This window comes from Telopea speciosissima, chromosome 11 (genome assembly GCF_018873765.1).
Source record: "Telopea speciosissima isolate NSW1024214 ecotype Mountain lineage chromosome 11, Tspe_v1, whole genome shotgun sequence".
NCBI classification, from domain to species: domain Eukaryota; kingdom Viridiplantae; phylum Streptophyta; class Magnoliopsida; order Proteales; family Proteaceae; genus Telopea; species Telopea speciosissima.
The window spans coordinates 40,677,188-40,687,258 of record NC_057926.1 but is presented as its reverse complement, the minus strand read 5'-3'; the positions used below and the strand labels follow the sequence as shown (position 1 = coordinate 40,687,258).

General features: G+C 39.2%; 1 non-coding gene across 1 annotated transcript; it reads right to left on the bottom strand.

The window, feature by feature from the left end:
• Window positions 1-246: 246 nt before the first annotated feature.
• On the bottom strand, window positions 247-320 carry TRNAV-CAC. The gene has a single exon. It is a non-coding gene; the product is annotated as a tRNA-Val (tRNA).
• Between the last annotated feature and the right edge of the window lie 9,751 nt (window positions 321-10,071).

Below are 10,071 nucleotides of genomic sequence, written 5' to 3'. Positions count from 1 at the left end.
TGAAAAATATTTACAATTTTAAGATTGGACTAAGTTTTTTAACCCAAAGAAAGTTTAATAGTCATTGAATATGAAACAAACCAATTCCCTAGCAAAAGTCAGGATCAATCAGGGCCAACCCAACACATCCCGGCTCGATCAGGGACAATCAAGGCTGAGTTGGGCTGGAGTGCGCCTGGGCTGAGATAGGGCGGGGTTGGGTTAAAAGTAATCAGGGTTGTTTCACCCCTAAAAAATTTAATAAATTGTCTGAGCCCGGGTTCGAACCGGGGACCTCTAGTGTGTGAGACTAGCGTGATGACCAACTACACCACCCAGACAACAGAAATTGATGGTAAAGTATAGTAATTTAAAGCTATTAAACCTCTAAAATCTGAAAGTGACACATGGTTTGAGTGACAGAAAGAAAGATGTTCGTGGTCCATATTGTAGAGGACCCAATCCCACCCAAGGATTTAGTAATCGGTATTGGTTTTGGCCAATATCGATTCGGATCGGTCCATATCAGTTTGGATCAGATAGATTTACTCCTGTTTTCTTCAAAAATTAATTTTTATTTTACATTTTAACCTTTAATCTGTACCAATCCATTGATATGAGATTGGCCAGGAATCAGTATCGTTCTCTATCGATACCAATATATATCGGTCTCTATCGATCTTGATACGAATCGGTTGATCTAGTCAATCTGATACCAATTCCTCAAACCATGATCCCATCTCATGAATGAAGCTGAGATCTCTTACAATTTTTATAATGAAATGACATTCTTTGCATTTTTATACTTTAAACACGCTCTTTAACCACTTCCTCTGCTTGCTCATATGCAATTTGACATATGAGAAAGAAATAGGTTACCAATTATAAAGAATGATAGGTGGGGATGCAGAGACCAAGTGAACCATATCTCCAATGTTTGACAAAGGAAACAGAGGCCCAAATCAAAGCAATTTACTTGTGGGCTTTTAAACATTGAGCCCAATTACTTAAAAGGCTCAATTTGATGGTCTAAAGTCACATAACTCTAGCTAGTAGTCCATGTCCATGCTTTTAAATTACTATGATAATACCACTCATGTTGAATATTTTTAGACTGTTAAAAGGATATGAAGAGGAAATATGGGTAAAGGCTAGGCATATCGGCGTAAGGTTGTCAATTTGGACGGTTCCCTATATTTGGGACAGGTCTATACCGGTAGGTGTCGTTCTCAGAACTGTCTCATTTAGTTTACAGGACAAAACATAGGTCGTGGTCCCAGTTATTAACCGGACGAGATAGTACCGGTTCCTACATGGTTCTAGGCACAGTGAGAAAACGAAGAAGAACTTTAATGGTTCCTAACGATATGGTTCCATTATTATTGTTGTGGATCTTTCACTATTATGAGATCTAAGGTGTTCCTTACTTTTTAAAGCAACCTAGAATATGAAACCACATCATGGTTTTACTTCTTCAAACTCGCTAAGATCACATGTAAGCTTTAGTTTTTTTTCTTAACCCAAATATTATCTGGGACCTGGGCTGGCCCCTAAAATTTTATTAATGATCAAATCAAATATGAAGAAAGAATACACGGGGGGGACTTCCCGCCTTACCCCACCCAAAAATACATACGATGCTCACGTACTCAAAAGAGGAGCTTATCACCCTACACAAACCCAAAAGAAAAACAGTATTATTTCCGCACAATCGGGAAACCAGCCGCCTCCTTCCGATTAATCTGCTTAAAATCAGAAGGAAGATTAGCAAAAGAATTAAATAGTGTTTTGGACGCCGAAGCACAAGCATAATTTGCTAACTAGTCCGCTACTCTGCTACCCTCTCTAAAGGTGAAGGAAATCATTGGGCGAAGAGCTTGAACAAAGAACAAAATTTCATGGAACCAATACTACCCCTTCCAAACATTGCAATCCTACTTGGAAATACAGTGCACCGCCAAGGCTTAATCCAAATTGATGTGGGATTTCGAAAATCCCATTTCAATGCAAAGCTTTAGACCATCCCTTAAGGCTCTAAATTCACCGATGGAATTAGTACAATCACCATAATGTTTGCAAAGGTTGCAAAGACATGACCATTTTCATCTCTTATAATTCCTCCTCCTCCACCCATTCCAGGGTTCCCTTTACACATGTAAGCTTTCTCAAAATAACGACAATGAATTAATGAGGATGAAATAAACAAGTCTATATATTATTTTAGTGCCATCACTAGACAAGTTAATAGAAACAAAACTAAAGGTCCATCAACTGAAACATCTATAAGAGAAAATAGCACCCAAATTAATCAAACTATGACCATAAAACTTGAACACAAGAACATGAAATATGCCCTTTGAAAGGGTATTGTGTTATGTGCGAGATAATCTAGAATTATAAAATAACAGAAAGAAGAGAAAAAATAGGGAATATGAGAGAGATAATTGGGGGAAGAAAAGAGAGAGAAGGATCTGGGTTTTGGGGTTTTACGGACGAAGCCACCAGACATCTTGGCACAATTGGGAGGTGGCCAATCCTCTTCTTAAGATAACTCTTAAGAGATAATTTAAGATTTCAAAAGTCCCTTCTTTACTCGTTATTCTGCTATTTATAAAAATCAAATTACATTAGTAGTTATCTATAACTACTTACCCTTTCCCTAATTTAACACTAACTGCCACACTTCTCTCCACTGCTTATAACTATTTAGCCACGTGCCACATTAACTATAACATTTAAACACAGTATTAATAATAATAATAATTAAAATATTTAAAATCTTAACTAACTATTCCCTCCTAAATTGATAATATCCCCTCATTCATTACATACATAACATATTGGTAGTTTCGGTTCCATCCAGTATCTAACTATTATTTCGGAATTAGTACTGTTGGGATCCCGTCCTAGAACTGTCCCGTCCCATTTATTATTCGTTATCAAAATCAATTCCCAATACCGGCCCATTAATAATTGGGATGGTCCGATACCAGGTTTTAGCGGGATGATTCTGGGACGGTTCTCGATTCTAGTCCCAAATTGACACCCTTACGTCGGCGCTATCCCTAGCCTTAGTCTGTCTCTCTCCCTCTCCTTATGGAAATGACCCCCTACCCTCCCATCCCACCATCCCACCCTATCCATTGGGCATAGCCACTAGCTCTAAGAAAGCCAACGGAATACCCAACCCTCTTCCAGGAAATAAATACAATGCATGATGGGCACTAAAATTGAATTGTATCCCTAACATTAAATATCTGAACCATAGTTTTTAAAAGGGATTGAAATGGTTGGTGCTCAATCAGAAAAAGAATACCAAGCCCTACTAATATACTATAGGGAGAAAGAACGCCAACCGGTCATTATATTGAACCATTTATATATTTTGGTTTAATATTATCACATGTGATATAAACTTTTTGAGCATTATGTTTCCTTTAGTTTAACTTAAATTTGTAGTCAAGATTAGGGTTTGGGTTGGGCGCTTTTATGATATAGTCGTCGCATTAGGTATGCCTAAACATATTGATGTTAGATACGAAGCACATTATGATGTGCATTGGTGAATAATCTAATTTGTTGATTCCTTCATATATGCCAGATGTTGGATTGGGATAGACATGTATCACTGAAACCCCGTGATAAGGCATGGAATCACCTCGCCAATCAGATGCTGCCACCTGGCCGAGCCGAGGTCAATTCGAGGACCGACCTGAACCGAGGGAAGTCGGGCCGATCCGGTCCTCGAGAGATCACATTTCTGAGATGAGCACCATGGCTCAGCCCACAAAGCACCCCCAAATCAGCCATCGACCCCGAGCAGACCTCACGCGAGTCAGCCGAGGCCGAGGTTGAGCTCTGAGGCCGACCACTGTGGCGAAGCTCCGAGGTCAAGCCCTCCACAAAAGCCTTTGTAACGGCTCGCTGAGAATCACGGAGCCACGTCAGCACAATCCGAGAATCGCGAGATAAGGATCGAGCCACAATCCTACCGTAATACGGAATCACACTTAGATATGGACTCTTACCTTAACAAGAGTCCGACCCCGAAAATAACTCTCCACTTCGCTCTACGCGAGATAGCCTTCGAAGAGAAGAACTCCTACCATACTAGGACTCTCCCAACCGCCTCACCTCACTCTATAAATACTCAGGTTTGGAGCTCAAACGCTCATCTCACTTTTGACTAAGTTGTTACGCTGTTGCACTGGAGACCTGACTTGAGCATTGGAGATTCCTAGGCTGGAGCCACACCGGCTCTCTTGTGCTCACCCATCTTTTTGCAGGCTCATCGATGGGCGAACCGGGCGACGGAGGTTTTCACACGCAACACCCCGTACCTGAGATGACCTTGTCACTGTGAAATGTGAACGCATTCTTTAGATCATAAATGACTGGGATTCAAGAGAGTCAAAGCCAATGTTCTGGGAATGCGCAAATATTTCGTGAGTGAGAGAGTTACTCAACATGGTCACCACTGCTCGATTGGAGAACATCAAGATAAAGGTTGTCTGTGAATGGTCGGATTAGAATCTGGATCCAGTACTATTTTATAAATGGTTTTTGCAAAAGCTATTTTCACATAAAATAATAGATTATATGTAGTTTTGATTAAAAATGTTTGATCGTGTTTTGCGGATTCCAATCACGTACATAGACGCTCTGATATGGACATGTATTATAGAATGAGGTTTGACAATACATGTGTACATGCCCTAGATTTCATAATGATGATGTTGATTAGTGGTGGATTGGTACATAATAATTTATTCTTATGTAAGGGTAAATTTAGAATTTACTAATTAATTAGTTGTTTATTTAAGGGAAATTATCAGCTCCACCCCCTGACGTTTACCTATATTTTAAGAAACACCCACTAACTACCATAATATCAACCGTTACCTATTTTAAACAGTGTTAACATATGAAATTCCTTTGACCGATATACCCTTTATATTAGACTTCAAACAAAGTCTTGGTTCTCCGTAAATACAATTTTAAGACCATTACTCTTCCAATGAAAACAAGTGAATCACTTCTTCCTTAATCGAACGAAATAACTCCCCGCCACGTACCGTTCAGCTTTGCAACCCCTTTGCAACCGTCGTCGAAGTGTTCTTCAACCGTTCAGCTTTCATTTAATGACCATGATTCCAGTGGCAGAAAAAACCGACGAAAACAAAAAAAAAACATTGCGATGGTTTTCTTTCTTTCTTTTTTTTTTTTTTTTTTTTTGTGTAAATTGCAGGAGCGGATTCCGGCCATTAAGGAATCCGACGAAGGATCCGAACGAGGCAGAGAACCCTGACAGAGTGACAGCGGTTCCAACCTCCATGTTGTGACCCTCCCCCTTTCTTCTCGGTCTCCAGCTACCATGAAATCAAGCACTTTAGCTTCTTCCAATGCACTCAGTCTGCTAAATCCTTATTCACTTCTGAGTTATTTATGTTTCTATGAAGTGTAGCATACCAAGACCTTGCAACTCCTGGTCTCAACGGATAATCAGCAACCAATACGTCTTTATCAACAACATTTCTAAGCAAATTTTTGTTAGGTTTATGGTGTTGGTGTTCGTGGGTTCTGCGTTAGCTTTTGTTCTTTTCCTCTTTGCTTGTATCTTTCTTCCTTCTTTTAAATACTATCATTATTTCTTCTTTCTAATTCGGTTTTTCATCAAACCAATTAAAGTCCCAATCTCATTCATTCATTGAAACCCTAACCCGTCCTTTCCCTATTTTCTGTTTATACTTTCTCAAATCTCAACAGCCCTGCAAATGCAATCTTCCCAGAACCTTTTTCTATCAAATTTCCCCCACCAGATTTCAATTTCAGAGAAGAATTTTTCAAGGACTCGAGACCCACAATCGCTAAAATGTATCCCCAATTGCTAGATTTGGATGACAACGGGAGCGTAGTCCTCATTGAGAAGACAAATTTTGGTCATGTACCCATCTGGAGAACAAAGTTTGTGGAGCCGGAGGGGATTTGGCTTCATTAGACAATGTCGTTAGATCTTCGTTGTTGGAGTCACCCTACTTGCTGCAAGGTGTGATTGGGAGAGAGTGATTGGGGTTGGGAAGAAATTAGGATACACAGCAGAGAGAAAAGAAGAAAAGTGTGATTGGGTTGGAAAAGCAGATGATGGGATTGTCGATAGAGGTGTTGGAAGTCGCACCTTCATTGTTTATGGTACAAGTGAGAGTGGGGAATGGGGAAGGAGGGATGGAATTGGTGGAGTTGCAGTGGGGAAATTTGAAAGTGGAGCTTGAAGAGATGGTTGCAGTTGCCAGAGTGGGTCTCTTCTTCAGAAGATGGTAGGTTGGAGTGGATTCTCCAAGATTGTGGTTGGGTGAGTGTGAGGAAGAAGAAGGGTTTATGGGTGTTTTAATTGAAAGGGTAGATTAGGTACTTTGCCCACTAAGTAGGGCAGAAAGTTGTCTTTTAAAAAATATTAAATAGCTGATATCACCATTTAACAGCTCTTAACTAACGACAGGTAGGAGGTCTGTGTGGAATTAGTTTTGTAAAGCCGTGGGTGGCGCTGATATTATGACAGTAAGTGGGTGTGCCTTAAAATATAGGCAAACGTCAGTGGGTGGCACTAATAATTTACCTTTATTTAATTTGAATTGGGTTGGGTTCGGTTGGGTTGGATTGGGTTGTGTGGGGGGAGGGATGACCATGTTCATTGCAGCATGTCCCTTCATTTTATTAAATCAATTTCAAAGCTAAGACAAGTTTTTGGTATATTGAGGAATCCATTATTGTTAACCGAAGTGGAGCAATGGCATGGAACATGCAATGCAATGGGTACGTACCAATAATCAGTGACGCTGCAGAGAAACCTAATTATATTCTTTTTCTTTCTATCTTTTGTTTTGATATCTATCTATCTATATATGGGTATAACCCTAGATCAGATATCTATCCAAATTTGAGAAGAAACAAGCCAGCTAGAATCTTTGGATACTATTTATAATTAATCTTTCCCCCAATTCCTGATCATCTTCTTCCTCTCAGTACTACTCATCCATGGAAACCACCAAGTCACTCCTTATGACCTACTCAATTCACTAAAGCCTTTACTAGATGAGCTCCCTACTGTGAACTGGTGGGGTGATTTTGCTCTATACCAATGGGAAGGTTTCTGGTATGTACCCCGTCATCTCGAAGGCGCCATCGAAGCTCGTTCGCACTTTAAAGCTCGCAACGATGATGTTATCTTAGCTTCTTCCATGAAAACAGGCACTACATGGACCAAAGCCCTTGTTACGTGCATCATGAATCGTCCATGCAAAGATAGTATCAAAGGTAATGCCAATGACCCTTTGGTTACTAAGTGTCCTTGTTCAGCTGTCCTAACTACGCCTAGACATAGTTGGGTGTGAAATGACTGGCCAGTTTAATTTTGGTTCTCAATTGACACCCTCACCAGTGAGAACAATGAATTAAAATCCAATGGTTTGTACATAGGCAGAAGGACACTTAGTGACCAAAGGGTCAATGGCATTACCTTTGACATGGGCTTCTTCTTCTTCACCATTTATACTACCTTTGCATGGACGATTCATGATGCAGGTAACAAGGGCTTTGGTCCATGTAGTGCCTGTTTTCATGGAAGAAGCTAAGATAACATCATCGTTGCGAGCTTTAAAGTGCGAACGAGCTTCCATGGCGCCTTCGGGATGACGGGGTACATACCAGAAACCTTCCCATTGGTATAGAGCAAAATCACCCCACCAGTTCACTGTAGGGAGCTCATCTAGTAAAGGCTTTAGTGAATTGGAGTAGGTCATAAGGAGGGACTTGGTGGTTTCCATGGATGAGTAGTACTGAGAGGAAGAAGATGATCAGGAATTGGGGGAAAGATTAATTATAAATAGTATCCAAAGATTCTAGCTGGCTTGTTTCTTCTCAAATTTGGATAGATATCTGATCTAGGGTTATACCCATATATAGATAGATCGATAGATAGAGAGATAGATAGACATCAAATTAAGCAAAATTAAGATGAAAGAAAAAGAATAAAATTAGGTTTCTCAGCGTGACTGATCATTGGTACCCCATCGCATGTGGCATGTAGTTCGATTATAATAATTTTGGAATATTCCACGTCACCAGGAAGTTGACCACACAGCTTTAAGAATTAGGAGTACAACTCCAATAACTCTTCAATGGTATCGATCATCACAATAAACAAGTGAGTCGCAGGACTCTGTTTTAAAACTACAAAATCATAATCAGACCAGGAAAACTATGGCTTCAGTCATCCTATTGCTCCACTTCAGGTAACAATAATGGATTCCATTATCTCTCTCTCTCTCTCTCATATATTTAGTTCTTAAAATCTCTTATAGTCATAGTTTTGCTGCATTTGATAACAATTCTGTTCTAAAGTACTTTTAATCCATAATTAAGATTAGGGTTGAAGATCTCATCAAAAAAATCAAAGATTTTAAAGAATTCCACCTGGTCATGTCCGAGGCGTAAAACACTACGCCTAGACATAATTGGGTGTAAAATGACTGGCCAGTTTAATTTTGGTTCTCATTTGACACCCTCACCTGTGAGAACAATGAATTAAAATCCAATGGTTTGGCCTTTTATTATTACTTCTCTATTCCTCGGTTATAGGGGTGAAAGTTTGAACCTGTCGGCCAAGGCCTGCCCTGAGCTAGATATCTCAGTCTTGAGGGTGAGTCAGAGTTGGAAATTGCAGGCCCCAAGTCAGGACTAGGACGGGCCAAAGTTGAGGCCTCAGACTGAGCCCGGCCAGCCCAATCCTTATTTAGCATTATTCTTATGTTTAGTTATTTACCATACATATATATACTGTATACACTTTAAAAATCTTTTTTTTTATATATATAATGATTATGTTTTAACTTTTTTGTTCTGGTTAGAAATGTTTTTAACTTTTTAGGGTTTCGTTTCCTCTTCCCATGCTTGGAACAAAGAGAATGCATCATAAGAGATATGTGATTTTGAAGTTTTCTTTATTCTGGGATCTTGAGAGTTCTTAGATTAGAAGAATCGGGAGAGAGAAAATTAGAGAAAAAAAAAAAAAGAGAGGAAAGAGTAGAGGAATAGAGAGAGAGAGAGCGAGAGATTTGGGAGAGAAGTTGAATCATTTCAAGAGGGTTTTCTCTTCTAGGCAGGAAGTCTTGGTTTTCACAGCAAGATTCTTCACCTTGGGTCATATCGTTTTCTTCCCAAATAGCTAACTAGTGAGTTCTCTCCATCTCTTTCTCCTTTTAATTGAACCAAAAATTGTTCGTTTGGTTGTTGTCCCTATCCTCTGAGCTGAGTTTGAGTATTAGATTTTCACATAAGAGCATAGCGCATTAATTAAAGTGTTTCAACATGAATAATAAAAAAAAAAAAAAAGAGACAAACCCTTGTTTTAGATAGTCAAACTGATTTAAAGAAAAAGACAAACCCTGTTTGAGATGCATGTCCAAGGCATAAAAATTGCGTCTAGACACAGTTGGGCGTGAATTGACCATCCAGTCCCGATATGGCGCTTGGAATTTTCTCATTCTTTATCGCTCAAAATTGAGAAAATGACATACATGCAAGGTGCCTAATATTTAACAAAAGGACATTTAGGGTACCTCATATTTCAAAACCAACGTTTGGGGTGTTTCTAAACTGGTTTTAATTAAAATTATTCTATTTTTCAATTTTACCCTTGTATGTCAGTGTTTGGATACTTGCAACATCACCAAAGGGCCTAATCCTGTGCGATAGGGTTGTGCTCAGTCATCCTGGCGATCAAGTTGGCAACCCAAATGGCCAAATCTGAATCCTCATTGGCGAATCGATGACGATCTGCACACAATCATTGGAGTCACAAGCTGTGAAGCAATCATTGGAAATTTGCAGAGTAATGGAGGGAAGAGAGAAAGGATGATGGTAAATAATGAGAGTATCCAAACATAATCAATTAGAAGGGTAAAATTGGAAAATAAAATAATTTTAAATAAAACCAATTTAAAAGGCACCCCAAACATCACTTTTGAAATATGAGGTACCCAAAACATCATTTTGTTAAAGATTGAGAAAAGAAAAAAAAAATGTAAACTATGACTT